This window comes from Elaeis guineensis, chromosome 13, assembly GCF_000442705.2.
Source record: "Elaeis guineensis isolate ETL-2024a chromosome 13, EG11, whole genome shotgun sequence".
NCBI classification, from domain to species: Eukaryota; Viridiplantae; Streptophyta; class Magnoliopsida; order Arecales; family Arecaceae; genus Elaeis; species Elaeis guineensis.
In genome coordinates, this window is record NC_026005.2 from 69,502,936 (window position 1) to 69,525,029 (window position 22,094).

At 38.2% G+C, this 22,094-nt stretch overlaps 2 pseudogenes; both read right to left on the bottom strand.

The window, feature by feature from the left end:
• Positions 1-1,534: 1,534 nt before the first annotated feature.
• On the bottom strand, positions 1,535-2,583 carry LOC140853161 (uncharacterized; annotated as a pseudogene).
• A 154-nt stretch (positions 2,584-2,737) lies between these two features.
• The window catches only part of LOC140853162 (uncharacterized), a 32,646-nt pseudogene continuing 13,289 nt past the window's right edge, over positions 2,738-22,094 (bottom strand).

The window sequence follows — 22,094 nt, forward strand, 5'->3', positions numbered from 1 at the left end:
CTTCTTAGCTGTCTTAGGTAATCCCAAAACAAAATTCATACTAACATCCTGCCAAGGACAGTCTGGTATAGGTAAGGGTGTATATAGGCCGATGTTTTATTTTCTCTGCTTGGCCACGGCACATGTTCTACATTGGGCAACAATTCAGACGACATCTCTTTTCAAGCTTGGCCAAAAGAACTAGGCTTCTACCAACTCTATAGTTTTATTCCTACCAAAGTGTCCAGCTAATCCTCCAGCATGTAATTTCCAAACTAAAAATCTCTTAAAGATGTACGGGGGATACACAGCCTAGTTTCTCTAAATAAGTAACCATCCTAAAGGATATATTCACTATATTCTCTAGATGGCTCCTTTCGTAAAGTGGTAAGTATGTCACCAAAATCTGGACACTCATAATTTTCTTTAACCTTATCAAAACAACAACTTTTATACTAACGGTGGACAGCAAAGTATGACGACAACTCAGGGCATCAGCAACACGATTCTCTACACCTGCATGGTGTTTTAAAATAAAAGTATAGGCTTGCAAAAACTCGACCCACCTACCGTGTCTATGATTCAATTTCTTTTGAGAATTTAGGAATCTAAGGGCCTCATGGTCAGCGTACAACATAAATTCTTGCGGTAATAGATAATGCCTCCAATATCTTAAAGCTTGGATTACCGCATAAAACTCCTTATCGTAGGTAGAATACTTGAGTTTAGAATCGTTAAGTTTCTCGCTAAAGTATGCTATCGGATGACCTTCTTGACTAAGGACACCACCAATCCCAACTCTTGACGCATCGCATGCTACTTCAAAAATCTTAGAAAAATCAGGGAGACGTAAGATTGGGGCATGGGTTATCTTGTCCTTAATGTCTAGAAAGGCTCTATTGGCTGTCCTAGTCCATTTAAATTTTTTCTTTCTAATGCAGTCAGTGATGGGAGCGACTATGGTGCTAAATCATTTTATGAACCTACGATAAAAGGTTGCTAATCCATGAAAACTCCGCACGTCATGCACACTCTTGGGTACCGGCCACTCAACTATTGCTCTAATCTTTTCAGGATCAGCAGATACACCATTAGGGGTAACAACAAAACCTGAAAAGATGATATGGTCTGTCATAAAAGCGCACTTCTTAGGATTAGCATACAAGCTTTCTGTTTTAAGAACTTGACACACTCTTTGGAAATGATCTAGATGGTCTTCCCTAGTTCGACTATAGATCAAAATGTCATCAAAATATACGACTACAAATACTCCTATAAATGATCGTAGTACTTGGGTCATCAACCTCATGAAGGTACTAGGGGCATTAGATAATCCAAATGGCATCACCATCCACTCATATAAATCATTTTTTGTCTTGAAAGCAGTTTTCCACTCATCTCTCGGTCTAATCCTTACTTGATGGTAACCACTCTTAAGATCAATCTTAAAAAAGATAGTGGATCCGACCATCATATCTAACATGTCATCTAACCTAAGGATGGGGAAGTGGTACTTAATGGTGATCTTGTTAATGGCACGGCTATCTATGCACATCCTTCATGTACCATCTTTCTTTGGAGTCAGTAGTGCAGGAATCGCGCAAGGACTCAAACTCTCCCTCACAAATCTTTTTTTTATCAGCTCTCCAACTTGTCTTTGTAGCTCGGCATGCTCATTAGGGTTCAACCTATAGTGGGGCAAGTTGGGTAGGGTAGATTCAGAAACTAAATCAATGGCATGTTGAATGTTTCTCATAGGCGGTAAGTAATCTGAAAGATCCTCAAGAAAGACATCATGAAACTCACTAAGAAGGCTAGCTACTTCCTTAGGATAATCCACCTTAGAATCCTCACGAACTTCTCTAGCAGCAAGCATCCAAACTGGTGATCCTTCATTCATGGTCGTCTCTAATTCTTTAGCACCTATCAGATGGAGGGTTTTCTTCTTAAGATTTTTTTTTGGTCCATCGTCTATCTTTCTATTAGTAGCCTTAGGTGGGGAAGGATTAATCGTGATCTTCTTACCCTGATGAGTAAAGCTACAGGAGTTGGTTCGACCATAAATCGTAACATCATTGGCGAATAGTCAAGGCCGACCTAATATGATACTTTCGACTTCCATGGGTAAGACATCACACCACACATGATCCTGGTAGGAATGAAGCTGGATGGGCACACGGCATCTAAATTTGATGGAAATAGAAGAGGAATCAATCCAAGACACACGGTATGGACTGGAATGATCCACAGGAGTTAATCCTAATCGCTTAACCGTGTCGGTGGAGATGGCATTGATACAGCTACTGCTATCAATGATCACCTTATAAATTTTATTGTCAAATTTTATGAAGGTATGGAAAATAGAGGTCCTACGCTAGTCTTCACTTTCCTTAGTTTGTGCTACGACATACCTAACGACTCCAAGCCTAAGGTCTGACTTGGGTGCGGCATAACCTAGGATGTCCTCAGTACTCTCAAATTGCTCGGTTAAATCTGGATCAGCTTCATAAACTTTCTCCTCCATATTTTCTAGAGTTTCTCCTTCTAATTCTTCTATGAATAATGATCGGTTGGGGCATTGTACAGCAAAATGACCGTAACCATGGCACTTGAAGCAATGGGATCGAGAACTACTTCCTTTTGATAACTCTCCTATAGCTCCTTTTCTTTTATCTTCTTTTCTTCCAATAGGATTTGTAAGTGGAGGTCCGTTACTAGGAGTTTGATTAATATTAGGTCTCGATCCAGAAGGGGTTACTCAGCTGGGTTCAGGACGACGGGGAGTCGAATATTTAGAAAATTTCTCAAAGTCTAAGGCAAGTTGATAAGCTTGTTCCAACGTGGTTACCTCTCGCAGAAAGAGCTCACGCTGAATATCCTCTCGTAATCCAACTCTAAATCTAGATAAGGTAACAATCCTATCTTCGGCTACTCCACATCTCATGAGGTATTCATCAAACCTCGTGATATACTCGGTGACTAATCTATTCCCTTGAGTAAGCCTCTGTCATTGATCTAAAAGTCTTTGTTGATAAGAGGTGAGAAGGTAGTTCTCTCTGAGTTTTTCTTTCATCTCATCCTAGATTTCTATCGGATCTTGTCTTCTTTGATTGAGAAGACGCTCGACACTTTTCCAATAAAGTCGGACTTGCCTAACCAATTTCATCCTAGCAAACCTAACTCTTCTTGCTTCAGACATTTTGTACCATCCAAAATAGTGGTCCATACCTGATTCCCAATCTAGATACTCTCTCGGATCTAGACAACAATCAAAACTTGAGGCTTCAACCTTCACATTCCTAAGAATATGCTCATCTTGATTGAACTGGTTATGGTGCGGACATGCCCCTATAGGTCGATCAAGTTCTAGATTCCTACCTCTTTGTCCTATAAGTAGTCGGAGAGACTCAGGTTCAGGTTGTTTCTGTCTAGCTTCTTCTAATACCACTATTCTCTCATCCATAGCTTTCATAAAATTTTTTATGTCATCAAACTTTTCAGTCAGAGCATTAATGATGGCTGCTATATTGGGATCCATATTGGTATTGGGTGGGGAAGTAGGATGTTGGTACCAAGTACCTGATCTAGTGGTCATGCAACTCTAGGATGCAGAAATAAGGTGTAATAAAAATTAAAATGCTTGAATACGAAATTTAGAGTGCGAAAATTTAACTTGCGAAAATTTAAATTGCTGAATTTAAACTACAGCCCTAATCAATCGGCTCTGATACTTAATTGATGCATTACAGAAGAGAGCATCACTATACTCCTCTTTGTCCTATAGATAGTCGGGGAGACTCAGGTTTAGGTTGTTTCTGCCTAACTTCTTCTAATACCACTATTCTCTCATCCATGGCTTTTATAAAATTTTTCATGTCATCAAACTTTTCAATCAGAGCATTAATGATGGCTGCTATATTGGGATCCATATTGGTATTGGGTGGAAAAGTAGGATGTTGGTACCAGGTACCTGATCTAGTGGTCATGCAACTCTAGGATGCAGAAATAAGGTGTAATAAAAATTAAAATGCTTGAATACGAAATTTAGAGTGCGAAAATTTAACTTGCAAAAATTTAAATTGCTGAATTTAAACTAAAGCCCTAATCAACCGGCTTTGATACCAAATTGATGCGGACACCAGAGCCATCAAAAATCGACAACATGATTTAAATTCGATTTGGATCGAAGATGTCTTATTAGATTGATTCTACTTCAGTTATTTATTTTTAGTCAATAAATTTTAATACATTTAGCTTTGGGTCCATAGGGCCATACTTGGATTTGTCCACATCACCTTTGGAGCCACCACTCTTTACATGCCAATAGAAGAAATATGCATGCCAGCGTGTGCCGTGCTCATGCCAAGTTGTGTCAAGCATCAAGCACCCACATGGAGTTTCATTTCTTCCCTAGAATTTCTTAAGAGTTCTTGGCTACTTATTTTGTTGAGGGCTGATTTCTTTCCCATGGTAGATTATTTTATCACATATAATGCTTTACTTTTTTGTGGAGGGCTGATTTCTTCCTTGTAAAAGGTAAGAGATTCCTAAAGAAAAAGGACTCTTAGAGTCCTATATAAATCCTTGTATCTTTTATGAAGAGGACAATGAATAATTTTACAAACTCCATAAATATTTGTGTTAATCGCTCCGAGAGGGAGAGGGTGTGAGACCCAAAATCGTCCCACAAGGAGAGGGTGTGAGGCCCACTTTCTATCCTACTCCTTCTACTTAAGATCCAGTGTTTCTGCAACTCTGATTTGACTCCACCATCTACCCACGCAAGCCTATTCTGCCAAGAGAAGATCTGTCTCCTTCAGAATTTTTATCTATCGTGCTGAGAGGGAGTGATTTCTTATTCTACAGATCATATGCTATCAAGGACCTTCGTTCCTTAACAGTTGATCTTTGATTTTTTTTTAATCCGATGTTGGTAAAGACCTAGTTCTTTATCGATGGATCTGTTTGGTTAAAAGATTAAGAGCCCTAATCAGAGTAGTTTCTTAACTACCACGATCCAGATTCTTATCATCTTCTTGGATTTTTCTCATGGATTTAATATTTTATTTTCTCTCGTTCCATTCATATTTCTTTTTGCCTTTACTCTGAGCATGTTTAATTTCTGCTATCTGTTTATGAAATTCTCTATTGCTAGTTGTTTACCGATCTCTCAAATGGCATTCATCTGTATCATTTAGATTGATCTCGCTTTAGTCTCGTATCAATCAATCACGTCTCCTGAGCAGAGTATAGGCAACTATACTGTCTGTCCTGGGAATAATGACCCCCTGGCCGGACGTGATTTGTTGTTGATGAACAGAAGAGCTTGATCATTAGGATTGATTTTCTTTTTCTCTCTCCTTTAGGATTGTCCCGCATCAATTTGGGATGTAGGATGTTAGTACTAGGTGTCACGCCCCAAATCTGGGACATAACACGGCCATGCTACCGAGGGATGGAGCCCACGATAACACGAAGCCAATCCATCATAATCATCTAAAATCTGTCAAATAAAAAGATTCAATTCTATTATTCATTAAATAATCGAACCAATATTGGTTCAGAGCATTTAAATCCAAAAGCAAGTACTAATCCGAATTTCAACATTCATAAATAACTACAAATTCATGATTATAAAATAAATTAAACTTCTGTTGCCAAATTTTTCAGCTTGCTATGCCGATCTTCAAGCTTGGATTCCTTTTGCTGATCCTAATCTTATTTCTCTATTCAAACAAAAAGAAAACAAAAAGAATATGAGCTACGCTAGCCCAGTAAGTAGAACTTGCGCTTCCTTATCGGATCAAACATAAGTTTTTCATGATAATGCAATATTTAGAAAATAACAGGTAATACAAAATAAAGTATTTCATAGAGCATATAACAAGACAAGTTATAAATTCATCATGCATGCATAAATCATGTATATTTCACAATCATGAATCGTAAATCATTTTCATCATGTATTCATATCATGTTTCCAAACATTGCTCACAGATATTCATGCTAAGGTCACTATTATACCCGTGGCAGGACCATGTTTCTTAATCGACAGAGTTTTTAATTCATGTGCCAACTTTATACCCGCTGGCAGGGCCATGTTTCGTGTGGATGCTAGCTCCGGATATCGATCTTCCCGAAGGGATTCATTCATAGCCATCTGAGAACCTTTGAAATCATTATATCTTTTTCTTAAAGCATACAAATACATAGATGGAAAAATAATGAAATTCATGCTATTTTCATAAGACATATTCATGAAATCAATGCTCATAATAAAGCATACTTTTTCATATCACATATGTTGATCCTTATTTTATGAAAAATTATGATTTCATCAATAGCAATTCTTTACATAAAAAATATGATCATTTAAAAATAAATAAAGAGCATAAGATCCACTTACCTCGTTCATCTTTGATCTTCGGACTTCGTTAAAAGAATCAGCTAATCCTATTTAAAATATCAAATCATCATCAATTTCTATTTCATAAATATAATAAAATTAAATCATAAGGAAAGAGGACTGTTGTCCGGATGTGTCGGACCATTCAGATACCAAGGCAATTCAAGGTCTCTGATCTGAGGGTCAGATTTAAGTGACTTGATCAAGAAATCGTGAAGCATAGATCGAATTAAGGTCAAGATCAATCAATAGGGTTCTTTAATAATGGATTTGAAAAATACTTGATATGGCCAAATGAGGTCGACATACAGCACGGATATCAAAGTAACTTTGGATCATCTTATTAGAGTCAATATGAGCCTCTAAAAGATGAAGGCATGACTCGATACAGGATTCATAGACCTTCTTAGAGAGAGAAAGTCGATCATGAGAGAGAAAGTAGAGAGAGAAAGTGGAGAGAGAATCTTCGTATCCTTCAAAAGCGGCAATCATGATCGAGATCATTAGAGGTTATATCAGGGTGACTTAATATGGATTAACCATGATTGATGTTATCAATTTTGAATAAGGATCGGATCGGAATCCAATCTACTGTACGAATTTCGGAGCAGTCTCAGATCATCATATTTTCATCTCAAGTTTATCCTAGGATCTGTGATGCAATCAGAGAGAGAGAATGATCCTAGAGAGACAAAATTCATAAAAAGAGATAAAAGGGTCTAGAGAGAGAAAATAGAAAGAAAATTTAGAGAGAAAAAATGGAGAGAGGAAGTCCAATTCTAGAGACAGAAAGACTTAAGAGAGAGATGAGAGAAACTTTCTCTCACATGTATTTATTATTATTATTATTATTATTATTATTATTATTATTATTTCTTTTTTTTCTTTTTCTTTTCTTTTTCTTTTTCTTTTTTCTTTTCTTTTTCTTTTTCCTTTTTCTTTTCTTTTCACCGGAGCAGAGGACCTGTGTGGTTCTTTTTTTCACGGAACTGGGGAGGTCCTTCCTCCCCTTTGTTCCCGAACTAAGGGCCTCCCCCCAACTGACCACCACTCCGACCGGTGGAGCAGTCCCCGACGACGTCGAGAGATCGGGTCTGGTGACCGACGATGGCAAACAGTGACGGAAAGAAAAAAAACAAGGTAACATAGAGAAAACAGGGGATCTTCTTTGAAATTTATTTTTAGCAAAATCGATGGCCGACGGTGAGGTCTGGGGTTGTGAGAAGATGAGCAAGAGAGAGAAAAGGAAGGATTGGGACCTTACCTTGGTTCCGGTGGCATCTCCGGTCTTGATTTTTGGTGGGCACGGTGAAGGCAATCAACGACTCCATCGAAAGAAAAGAGGGAGAAAGAAGAGAGAGGAAGCCTGATGTTTTCATGGCTTGCTTAAGATAAAGAAGAGGAAATTTATAGATGGGATCTAGGGCTCCTAGATTCCCAATCCCATTCTGATTCAAAGAGGGAAGACAGACTCTATCAGGAGTCCTCTTCCATTCTCTTCTTTCTTATTATTTTTTTTTAAAATTTGGGTTATTACATTCTCCCCTCCTTAAAATAATTTCGTCCTCAAAATTTAACATACCTTCATTTTCTAATAAGTATGGATATCTCGTCTTCATATCATCTTCAAGCTCTCATGTAGCCTCTCTCTCTTCATGATTACTCCAATGAATCTTCACATATGGAATGATGCGCCATCTTAGAACTTGCTCTTTTCGATCAATAATTCGAAGGAAAAATTTTTCATAGGTTAAGTCTTCATGAACTTGCAATGGCTCATACTTTATCACGTTATTTGGATCAGGTACAAATTTTCTTAGTGGTGAAATATGAAAGACATTGTGCACTTTAGATAATTCTGATGGTAAAGCTAGTTCGTAAGCAACATCTCCTACTCGATTTAAAATTTCAAAAGGTCCAATATATCGCGGACTTAGCTTGCCATATCTCCCAAACCTTATGACACTTTTTGCAGGTGATACTTTTAGAAAAATATGATCATCGAAGTGAAATTCCAATTCTCTTTTTTTTCTATCTGTCCAACTCTTCTGTCTATCCTGTGCTGCTTTGAGTCTTTCTTTGATCAGATAGATTTTCTCTCTAGCATCCATTTATTATCAGTAAAATTTTTTCTTATTTACAACTAACGTATTTCATAATATCTTTTGATTTAAAAGATTAATATTTCTAATCAATTCAGACCATCACGCTTTTGCTGCGCACTCTGATTTCAACTTACCAATTTATCTAAGTCTATCAAAAATAAAAATATCTTTGTATATTAAATCAATCAGAGATAGATCCAACTTTCAGATTTCATATACAATTTAGGATAAAATTTAAGGTTTTCTTGTCATTACTATCTCTTAGGCATAGCACATCAAAATTAAATTTTCATCCACCTTCTATGTTTGAACTTATTACATAAACTTCACCACTCCTCAAAAATCTAATATGTCTAGAATTAATTTGAGTTAACCTTCGATTTATCTTACAATCATTTAGACAACTTTCAAACCAACTTTTCTTTGCAAAAAAATTAACATTAAAATCAGCAAAGTTATCATGTCCTTTATCCATATAGGTTTAGCATTCCAATGTCATCGAATATACCCAATATAATATATCAATACCTCCCACTTCATTCTAGGGTCAGTACTTCTCGTACTCAGGTCAACCTTGCTAATTGAAATCTAAGATATAACTCGTCAATTCTATTATAGACGTCATATGCCACTTATGCATAAATTTCATCATAATACCTATTGATTCGAAATCAAATTATTGAACCTTTCTTTTATATCTATCATGTTCCTCATGATCTTAGCCTCAAGTTCAAATATCACTAAAGTCACAATCCCGACTAATGATAATCTTAAGCTCAAATACCACTTAAGTCATATTCTCTAGTGATCGTAACTTAAATTTTATATCATTCTATTACGTCCTTAATGATCATAATCTTAAGCTTTGATATTATCCATTATACTCCACTCGATCACATCCTATTGATCATACATAAAGTTTTGATATCATTTTATAATCTCAATGATCTTAAACCTAAGCTCTGATATTATTCTATCATATCCTAAAAATTTATATCATTTATATTATTTATATCATAATCTCCAATGATTATAACCTAAGCTCTGATACCATAAAATGTCACGCCCCAAATCCGAGACATAACATGGCCATGCTACCGAGGGATGGAGCCCACGATAACACGAAGTCAATCTATCATAATCATCTAAAATCCGTCAAATAAAAAGATTCAATTCTATTATTCATTAAATAATCGAACCAATATTGGTTCAGAGCATTTAAATCCAAAAGCAAGTACTAATCCGAATTTCAACATTCATAAATAACTACAAATTCATGATTATAAAATAAATTAAACTTCTGTTGCCAAATTTTTCAGCTTGCTATGCCGATCTTCAAGCTTGGATTCTTTTTGCCGATCCTAATCTTATTTCTCTGTTCAAACAAAAAGAAAATAAAAAGAATATGAGCTACACTAGCCCAGTAAGTAGAACTTGCGCTTCCTTATCGGATCAAACATAAGTTTTTCATGATAATGCAATATTTAGAAAATAACAGGTAATACAAAATAAAGCATTTCATAGAGCATATAACAAGACAAGTTATAAATTCATCATGCATGCATAAATCATGTATATTTCACAATCATGAATCGTAAATCATTTTCATCATGTATTCATGTCATGTTTCCAAATATTGCTCACAGATATTCATGCTAAGGTCACTATTATACCCGTGACAGGACCATATTTCTTAATCGACAGAGTTCTTAATTCATGTGCCAACTTTATACCCACTGACAGGGCCATGTTTCGTGTGGATGCTAGCTCCGGATGTCGACCTTCCCGAAGGGATTCATTCATAGCCATCTGAGAACCTTTGAAATCATTATATCTTTTTTTTAAAGCATACAAATACATAGATGGAAAAATAATGAAATTCATGCTTCATAATCATGCTATTTTCATAAGACATATTCATGAAATCAATGCTCATAATAAAATATATTTTTTCATATCACATATGCCGATCCTTATTTTATGAAAAAAATATGATTTCATCAATAGCAATTTTTTACATAAAAAATATGATCATTTAAAAATAAATAAAGAGCATAAGATCCACTTACCTCGTTCATCTTAGATCTTTGGACTTCGTTAAAAGAATCAGCTAATCCTATTTAAAATATCAAATCATCATCAATTTCTATTCCATAAATATAATAAAATTAAATCATAAGGAAAGAGGACTGTTGTCCGGATGTGTCGGACCATTCAGATACCAGGGTAATTCAATGTCTCTGATCTGAGGGTCAGATTTAAGTGACTTGATCAAGAAATCGTGAAGCATAGATCGAATTAAGGTCAAGATCAATCAATAGGGTTCTTTAATAATGGATTTGAAAAATATTTGATATGGCCAAATGAGGTCGACATACAGCACGGATATCAAAGTAACTTTGGATTATCTTATTAGAGTCAATATGAGCCTCTAAAAGATGAAGGCATGACTCGATACAGGATTCATAGACCTTCTTAGAGAGAGAAAGTCGATCATGAGAGAGAAAGTAGAGAGAGAAAGTGAAGAGAGAATCTTCGTATCCTTCAAATGTGGCAATCATGATCGAGATCATTAGAGGTTATATCAGGGTGACTTAATATGGATTAACCATGATTGATGTTATCAATTTCGAATAAGGATCGGATCGGAATCCAATCTACTGCATAAATTTTGGAGCAGTCTCAGATCATCATATTTTCATCTCAAGTTTATCCTAGGGTCTGTGATGCAATCAGAGAGAGAGAATGATCCTAAAGCGAAAATTTAGTGCAGGGGCAAAATGGTAATTTTAAAACTTTTTCAAAATTACTATTTTACAGCGGAATTATTAATTAAACTCATTAATTAATACTAATTAATCCTACATCAGGATCTAAATATGATACAACAGTATGTATTTAAATTTGAAATTCAAATTTGAAACAGTAAACTTTTTACTGTACTGTGTTCAGAACACATCACCTTTTGTGGGTAGTCGATCACCGCAATCTGATCACCATCAGGGGGCTCTGATCATCACGTCGCAGTCACAAGTGTCTGGCCTCTGCGGATCGTCTACACGAAGCTCCCGTCTGATCGGCTCCTCACGAATGCTAGTTTGTGATTTCACCCTTTTGATGACTGATGTTGATCGAACTCCTTCGATCGATGTGTGCCGACTCCTCGGATGCTCCGGATCGTCTGCACGGTTGGTTGAGAGGCTGATGGATCTCTCCCTGAAATTTGGTGGACTCACGACACTCGTGGCACACTAATCTCACTTCCCGAACCTTAGGTAGAAACCTTAGGGTACACACCAAAAACCCTACGCCCACTTCTCTCTCCTTTTTCTCTCCTCTCGGTAAATTTTGAATACTTCAAAATTTTTCAGAACCTCCCCACGCTCCTTATCTCTTCTTTCTTTTCATTGCCCATACCCCCTTCCCTTTCTCATTTTATAAAACATCGCAAGAGATGTTGAAAGCGTGTGAGTGGATAAGAAGAGGTGGTTGCTCACTTGAATTCAAATCAAATTTGAATTCAAGTGCCAACCAATCTTATCCTCATCTATTTGTGCGAGAAAGAAGAGATGGCGTGGCCTTTTTTCTTCTTTTTTTTTGTGCATGGAGACTTTCACGAGAAACCATTTCTCGTGTAGAATATGGGGCGCACAAAAGAGGATAAGCTGGCGCATGGTTATTTGGTTATCCATTCAAATTCAAAACCAAGTTAATCCAAAAGAAGAGATGGGTAACAAACCAAGTTAATCCAAATAATTGGCGCACAGAAACATGGGTGTGAGAGAGCTTTGCGTGGGAGAAAATTCACGAGAAAATTTCTTCTCGTGAATTCAAATGGGCGCAAGGAAGTTGGGTGGCGCAGGAAATTTAAAACAAGGTGGTTTGATTCAAATTGAGCCAACCTAATTAAAATAGGTTAAGCACAATTAGACCAGATTAAACCCAACACAATTAGGCTTAATTAGGCTCAATAAAATCCTAATCAAATCAGAAATTAACTAAGCCTAACCCCTGATCAAATCAGGGACTAAACCACCTTAGCGATTAGATCAACACTTAACCTAATCGGGTCAATCCAAACTGAATCCAATTTAATTGGACTTGATCTAAAAATAATTACTCAATCAAATTGAGTTAATTAGCGATCAAATCACTAATTAAACCTCTCATAAATATTGAGTCCAAATCCGATGGGCAATTAGGCATCAGAGACTATCGATATGAAACCCTGATCAAAGAGTTCAAATTTTAAATTCAAAATTTGAAATTCAAAATTTTGACCCTGGTACCCAAAATGTGTGGAACTCATGATCAGAGAATCCTAATTCTCAATCATAGAGTCCCAGACACATAAGACTCATAATCAGCCATCAGATCAGAAAGGAACCTCTAATGTGTGTGACCCCGCAGGTTCGAACCTAAGCCGGTAGCACAGGAACCAATTCCTGTACTAATCGAAGTGACCATCTAGCAATGGTACCCGACGATCGGATAGGTCGAATAGTCGCAATCGCAACATTCAGAACCTACGTGAATATGGTTACCGTATAATTCATCCCTTTTGACCCGTGTTTAGGATGACTCAGGGTTAAACTGTCAACCCTGATGAGATCATCCGAATCGTGCTCAACTTAATTAGTCCTGTGACTCCTCACTAGGACTACCCTAATCAAGGTTTTGCTAAATTGAAACACGACTGTACACAGCTCCTAAACTGGAGTGGTCAATCCCATCTTGACACACGCACCGACAAGTCAAGTACTTGACTACACCCAGCAGCCTTCCGTCACTGAATTAGAAATTCAGATAGTCCAGTGCCTAAGTGCAGTGAGTTGCTTGCAAGTCACCATGGCGGTCTCAGGTCGGAGGGACATTTATACCCATATCCCATTGGAGCAAATCTTGACAGCAGAAATAGCTCTGGAGTCGGTCACGTTCAGTGCAGATGTACCATTACATCTCATCTGTATGCCATACCAGTGTCTCCACACTCCTTGATTATGAGGACAATTAACCCATATGGCACACAACGACCTATGCTTGATAAACGTTGTCATCCTTGGTAAGAACGTATCATTTGATCGTGAACAGGTTTAAGGACTAAGCGACAAATCCTCCTTTGTCGAATCTAAATAGTCTTAAGGACTTCACCACAACACAGGAGTTCATTAGAAGATGAAACATTTGTGATAAAAAAATACCAAAATAACTTTTATTTATTTATAATTCATGTACTAATACAAAAGGAGCACAACCGTCAATAGGCTGACGATTGGCTTTGGGATACTATTCCCAACAATCTCCCACTTAGTTTAAAGCCAATCGGTGCAGTATCTAATACCCATCTTCGACTTGTAGTCGTTGAACTCCTTCACCGCAATGGCTTTAGTGAATGGGTCGGCCAGGTTCTCCTTCCCGTCGATCTTCTGAAGGTCGACGTCACCTCGATCCATGATCTCCCGGATGAGATGGTAGCGGCGCAGAATATGCTTCGTCCGCTGGTGTGCCTTCGGTTCCTTCGCTTGAGCAATGGCTCCAGAGCTGTCACAGTAGAGCAAAACTGGACCAACAAGGGAGGGTGCTACTCCGAACTCGGTGATGAATTTTCTCAGCCACACCACTTCTTTGGCAGCATCTGATGCAGCAATATACTCCGCCTCGCATACAGAATCAGCCATAGTGTGCTGCTTGGAACTCTTCCAGCAGACAACCCCACCATTAAGGATAAAAATAAATCCTGACACACTCTTGCTGTCATCGCGATCAGACTGGAAACTTGAGTCTGTAAACCTTATAAGTCTCAAGTCCGATTCACTATATACAAGCCACTGGTCCTTAGTATTTCTTAAATACTTCAGGATGGTTTTAACAACCTTCCAGTGATTCTTCCTTGGATCAGATTGGTATCTACTCACTACCCCTAGTGAGTATGCCACATCTGGTCGTGTACATGTCATGGCGTACATGATAGATCCCACTGTCGAAGTATATGGAATCCTACCCATATGCTCTCTCTCTTGAGGTGTTGTCGGACAATCCCTTTTCAAGAGAGAAATTCCATGGCCTATCGGTAGATAGCCTTTCTTGGAATTCTCCATGCTGAACCTTTTTAGCATAGTATCAATGTACGTAGACTGGGATAAGCCAAGCAACCTTTTGGATCTATCCCTATAGATCCTCATCCCTAGGATGTAGGAAGCTTCTCCCAGATCCTTCATGGAGAACTGTGATGATAGCCAAATCTTTATTCCCTGTAATACAGGGACATCATTTCCGATTAAGAGAATGTCATCCACATACAATACAAGAAATACTACTACTGGACCATTAGCCCACTTATAAATGCAGGGCTCTTCTCCGTTCTTAATGAAGCCATACATTTTGATCATCCTATCAAAACGTATGTTCCAACTCCGAGATGCCTGCTTAAGTCTATAAATGGACCTTTGTAGCTTGCATACCTTAGACTCATCTGTGGATGTGAACCCTTCAAGTTGTATCATATACACCTCTTCGTCCAGCTCTCTGTTTAGGAAAGCTGTCTTCACATCCACCTGCCAGATTTCATAGTCCAGATGGACAGCTATCGCAAGCATAATCCGAATGGATTTGAGCATTGCCACAGGAGAAAATATCTCGTCATAGTCTATACCATAACGTTGACGATATCCCTTGGCAACCAGACGGGCTTTATAGGTCTCCACCTTTCCGTCTGCGCCCCTCTTCCTCTTGAAGACCCACTTACACCCTATGGGTTTTACTCCTTCGGGTGAGTCAACCAATGTCCACACATCGTTGACCTTCATGGACTCCATTTCGGATTTCATGGCCTCTAGCCATTTCTCAGAGTCAGGTCTCTGCATTGCATCCATGTAGGTGATCGGATCCTCATCGTTTTCATTAAGTTCGACAGGATCGCCATCCCGGACCAAAAAACCATAGTATCTGTCCGGTTGATGTGGTACTCTACCAGACCGCTTTAAGGCTGCATAATCAATGGGCTCCGGATCTGATCTAATCAAATCTGGTTCAGGTTCAGTAACACGTGTCGGTTTTTCCACCTGTCAAACTTCGTTAAGTTCGACCTTAGAGGTAACAGTTCCTCCACTAAGAAACTCTTTTTCTAAAAAGATTGCCTTAAGGCTGACAAACACCTTTTGCTCATCAGCAAGGTAGAAATAATACCCTTTGGTCTCTTTTGGGTACCCTATAAAATTACACTTGTCAGACCTAGGTCCAAGCTTGTCTGTAATTAAACGTTTAACATAAACCGGACACCCCCAAACCCTAAGGTGCGAGAGTACTGGCTTACGTCCTATCCATATCTCATATGGCGTTTTGGCTACAGACTTACTCGAAACTCTATTTAGAAGGTAACAAGTCGATTCGAGCGCATATCTCCAGAGAAAGATCGACAGACCAGCAAACCCCATCATGGATCGAACCATGTCTAATAAGGTCCGATTCCTCCTTTCAGACACACCATTATGCTGTGGTGTTCCAGGAGGAGTCCACTGAGAGAGAATCTCATTCTTCCCTAGATACGTCAGAAACTCATTGGAAAGGTATTCATCTCCTCGATCAGATCGAAGAATTTTAATACACTTCCCAGTTTATTTTTCTACCTCATTTCGGAATAGTTTGAACATTTCAAACGACTCCGACTTATGCTTCATTAAGTAGACATATCCATACCTCGATAGGTCGTCTGTGAAGGTTATGAAGTAAAAATATCCACCTCTTGTATTTGAGCTCATAGGTCCACATACATCAGAATGTACCAGACCCAAGAGTTCACCGGCTCGCTCACCTTTTCCAGTAAAAGGTGACTTGGTCATCTTTCCAAGAAGACAAGACTCACAGATTGGAAGTGATTCACAATCACCAAGTTCAAGAATTCCTTCTTGAGCCAACATGTTTATCCTGTTCTTATTGATATGACCTAGCTTACAGTGCCAAAAGTAGACTTCTGACACATTATCTATTTTAGGGCATTTACCGAAGTTTTGAACCATATTAACAGGCTGTGATAGTAAGTAAATTTTATTATTTAATTATCCAACAAATATTGTAACACCATTCAAAATGATATTGTAAATATTTTTTTTTATTAAAAAATCATAACCGTACATGGCCAAAAGGCCTACAGAAATAATATTTAATAAAAAGCTTGGACAATAGTGACATTCACTCAGAATTATATTAGAGAATTGATTACAAGACTCATGATTCTTAAAGCTAGAACTGGAATTTTGCTTCCATCTCCAACGTTCAGGAATCTCTCACCTTCATCAAATCTCCTACTGACCTGCAGACCCTGCATCGAATTACAAATATAATAAGGGCTTCCGGTATCCAATACCCAGGCAGTAGTATCACAAATGGAAAAGTTGCAAGGAGTTATCATATAATTACCTTGCTTCTTCTTCGGCCTGTTCGGATCCAAGGAGGCAATGTATTGAGGACAGTTCTTCTTCCAATGCTCCTGCTTCTTGCAAAAGAAGCACTCCGTCTGGCTCTGGTCGGGCTTGCGCTTCTTGGTCTGACCCTGTGCAACCGTCCCAGCATGAGGCTGCACCTTCTTGTTCTTCTTCTTGTTCTTCTTCCCTTTCCCAAAGGGTCGACGACGAGAAGAAGACCCTCCCACTATATTCACCGACTCCTTATGGAGCTGGTGATCCTTCTCAAAGTTCTGCAGCAACCCCAACAACCCGTGGTAGTTTACTGCAGGCTTTGTCATTCGAAAATGAGTAAGGAATGGGAGGAAGGACTTGGGCAAGAAATTAAGCATCGCATCCTTACCGAGCTGCTCGTGCAGAGGAAAACCCAATTTGCTTAAGCGCTCAATCATCTCGATCATGTATAGTACATGATCAGTGACTGAGGCCCCATCCCTTATCCGAATATTGAAAATGGCACAACTAGTTTTGTGCCTTTCAACGTCGTCAGGCGTGCCAAAGGAGTCGTTCAACATTCGAAGCATCTCCTGTGGCTGGGCGTTCTCAAACCTGCGGCTGAACTCGTCATTCATTGCTGCCAGCATAATACATCGGACGGTGGTGCGGTCATTGAGCCACTTCTGGTAAGTGTCTCGGATCACCTTACTAGCGTTCGGAGCTGGCTCCTCAGGTGCTGGATCCGTTACTACATAAAGGATCTGCTTATGCTCAAGGACAATTTTCAATTTTCGATACCAGCTATCGAAATTAGGTCCCATGAGCTTGTCATTATCTAATAATGATCGGAGCGACAGGGTAGTGGCCATAGCTGTATAAAGGAAAATCAGACCTCTATTAGTACATAAATTAATACTAAAGACTTGGACTTTAGTCTAAAGTTTTTCTCAATATTTTTACGAACTGGTAGCCTCAACCTCCAATTCGAGGAATTACTTTAATTCCTTAATGGGTACTAGAATCCACACAAACTACACACGAGCCCAACATCTATGGGTAGGTTCTTAACCAGTTGTTTCTCTAAACAACTTCTAGTAATTGATTTTGCCCCAGAATCTAATCAGTAGGCTTTGGCCTCTACTGAAAAGATCTGGTTAGGTCTAACCATTAACATGACTTAATTTGGTGAATCAGACCAATAAATGATCAGGCCCGACTTTGGCCGGCCAACCTAACCACCATCAGAAAGTCTCAACCAAATTATCATATTATGAATGATAATTTCATTAGCCAATGAGCACCAGGCCTTTGGGCCTCCAATGATCATTGAACTAATGGACTCATTATCACTCACTTAATGGGAGGCATTGACTTAGTTATCATTATAACTTAATCATTTTAGGGACCTAATAATTTTTGAAAATTTTATTAAAGGATAGTAGAGAAGAAATCATCCAGCCAATTTCAATCCTCCCACTGACTTCACCAAGTCAGATTAAAAAGGATTTAATTAAAGCTGGCATTAGGAGCACCTAAATCAGTCACACTGATTTACCTAATGACATGGGTGAGCTCTAATCACCAAGTGATCTAATCAAAATCTAACTTACCAGATTGGCCAGGTAAGTGAGATCAGTGGTGGGAATTTGCCATTAACTCGTCAATGATCGAATCAATGCGAGTAGTTCCTGCTTAAGAACCACTGGTCAAAACTGCCGAACTTACCTTAGACACCAACCGGTTCATTAGTTTTAATTTTGATCAACTTAGTAAATAGGGCTCCACCGCGTAGCCATGAATTAAGTCCATCTTGGTCTAGTTAAAGACATGGACCCATTCAACTACAACTATTGAAGTTAAGTCTAGAGTATCCTTGACCTAATCTAATTCAACTTTTGATTAGATTTGACCAATTACTCCATTTAGTCCATTTTTAAGCTAACCTTAGGTCTAACCCAATTATGGACTTAATTCTTCTAACCCATTGACCCACAAGTTTATGCAATTGTCTTAGGTCTAAATTCACAATTCTAGACCTACTAGACAACACTTAATTCTTTTAATTAAGTACTTGGGCTGATGGGTCAGGGTTTGACATTTCTAAAATAATTTTTAAATTTTGAAAGATTTTATTTTCTGTTCACCAAATGTGTTGACTCATTTCACAAACGGGTCAGTACATTTCATAAACAGCAATCCTATTGCTCATTTCATAACAGAAAACAACTCAAAATAAATCATGAATTTTTTTTTAGATCTAATCTAACACATTCATGATAAATTTTATAATTAAGTCCTTTCGCTGCTTCATCGGTATGGGATATAATTGCATCGGCACCCCTACCGCCATAGGAGACCCCATCGAATGGGAAGAGAGGGCCTTTAAACCCTACTTTTCTCCTATGACCGGACGGCCATGGCAACCAATCCAATTAGATTACTTGCTACTTGGATCAAGTATATCTAAATATACCAATTTCAAAATTTAAATTTTGAATTTCAAATTTGAGATTTCAACCAAATTTCAAATTTCGAATTTCTAAAATTTGAATTTTAAATTTTGAATTTTGAATTTTGAATTTTAAATTTTAAATTTTAAATTTTAAATTTTAAATTTGAGATTTCAACCAAATTTCAAATTTCGAATTTCCAATCTTTGAATTTTAAATTTTGAATTTTAAATTTTAAATTTAAAACTTAAAATTTTAAATTTAAACTTATAGATTACACCTTAATCTATGCATGCATATGTATATCATATTCTAGAACCTGGCTCTGATACCATTAAAGCGAAAATATAGTGCAGGGGCAAAATGATAATTTTAAAACTTTTTCAAAATTATTTTTTTACAGTAGAATTATTAATTAATCTCACTAATTAATACTAATTAACCCTACACTAGGATCTAAATATGATACAACAGCATATATTTAAATTTAAAATTCAAATTTGAAACAGTAAACTTTTTACTGTACTGTGTTCAGAACACATCACCTTTTGCGGGTAGTCGATCATCGCAATCTGATCACCGTCGGGGGGCTCTGATCGTCACGTCGCAGCCACACAAGTGTCTGGCCTCTGTGGATCGTCCACATGAAGCTCCCGTCTGATCGGCTCCTCACGAATGCTAGTTCATGATTTCACCCTTTTGATGGCTAATGTTGATCGAACTCCTTCGATCGATGTGTGCCGACTCCTTGGATGCTCCGGATCATCTGCACGATTGGTTGAGAGGCTGATGGATCTCTCTCTAAAATTTGGTGGACTCACGACACTCGTGGCACGCCAATCTCACTTCCCGAACCCTAGGTAGAAACCCTAGGGTACACACCAAAAATCCTGCGCCCACTTCTCTCTCCTTTTTCTCTCCTCTCGGTAAATTTTGAACACTTCAAAATTTTTCAGAACCTCCCCACGCCCCTTATCTCTTCTTTCTTTTCATTGCCCACGCCCCCTTCCCTTTCTCATTTTATAAAACATCACAAGAGATGTTGAAAGCATGTGAGTGGATAAGAAGAGGTGGTTGCTCACTTGAATTTAAATCAAATTTGAATTCAAGTGCCAACCAATCTTATCCTCATCCATTTGTGCGAGAAAGAATAAGCTGGCATATGGTTATTTGGTTATCCATTCAAATTCAAAACCCCTTTGAATTTGGATGGATAACAAACCAAGTTAATCCAAATAATTGGCATACAGAAACATGGACGTGAGAGAGCTTTGCATGGGAGAAAATTCACGAGAAAATTTCTTCTCGTGAATTCAAATGGGCGCAAGGAAGTTGGGTGGCGCAGGAAATTTAAAACAAGGTGGTTTGATTCAAATTGAGCCAACCTAATTAAAATAGGTTAAGCACAATTAGACCAGATTAAACCCAACACAATTAGGCTTAATTAGGCTCAATAAAATCCTAATCAAATCAGGAATTAACTAAGCCTAACCCCTGATCAAATCAGGGACTAAACCACCTTAGCGATTAGATCAACACTTAACCTAATCGGGTCAATCCAAACTGAATCCAATTTAATTGGACTTGATCTAAAAATAATTACTCAATCAAATTGAGTTAATTAGCGATCAAATCACTAATTAAACCTCTCATAAATATTGAGTCCAAATCCGATGGGCAATTAGGCATCAGAGACTATCGATATGAAACCCTGATCAAAGAGTTCAAATTTCAAATTCAAAATTTGAAATTCAAAATTTTGACCCCGGTACCCAAAATATGTGGAACTCATGATCAGAGAATCCTAATTCTCAATCATAGAGTCCCAGACACATAAGACTCATAATCAGCCATCAGATCAGAAAGGAACCTCTAATGTGTGTGACCCCGCAGGTTCGAACCTAAGCCGGTAGCACAGGAACCAATTCCTGTACTAATCGAAGTGACCATCTAGCAATGGTACCCGACGATCGGATAGGTCGAATAGTCGCAATCGCAACATTCAGAACCTATGTGAATATGGTTACCGTATAATTCATCCCTTTTGATCCGTGTTTAGGATGACTCAGGGTTAAACTGTCAATCCTGATGAGATCATCCGAATCGTGCTCAACTCAATTAGTCCTGTGACTCCTCACTAGGACTACCCTGGCCAAGGTTTTGCTAAATTGAAACACGACTGTACACAGCTCCTAAACTGGAGTGGTCAATCCCATCTTGACACACGCACCGACAAGTCAAGTACTTGACTACACCCAGCAGCCTTCCGTCACTGAATTAGAAATTCAGGTAGTCCAGTGCGTAAGTGCAGTGAGTTTCTTGCAAGTCACCGTGGCGGTCTCAGATCGGAGGGTCATTTATACCCATATCCCATCGGAGCAAATCTTGACAGCAAAAATAGCTCTGGAGTCGGTCACGTTCAGTGCAGATGTACCATTACATCTCACCTGTATGCCATACCAGTGTCTCCACACTCTTTGGTTATGAGGACAACCAACCCATATGGCACACAACGACCTATGCTCGATAAATGTTGTCGTCCTTGGTAACAACGTATCATTTGGTCGCGAACAGGTTTAAGGACTAAGCGACAAATCCTCCTTTGTCGAGTCTAAATAGTCCTAAGGACTTCACCACAACACAGGAGTTCATTAGAAGATGAAACATTTGTGATGAAAAAATACCAAAATAACTTTTATTTATTTATAATTCATGTACTAATACAAAAGGAGCACAACCGTCAACAGGCTGACGATTG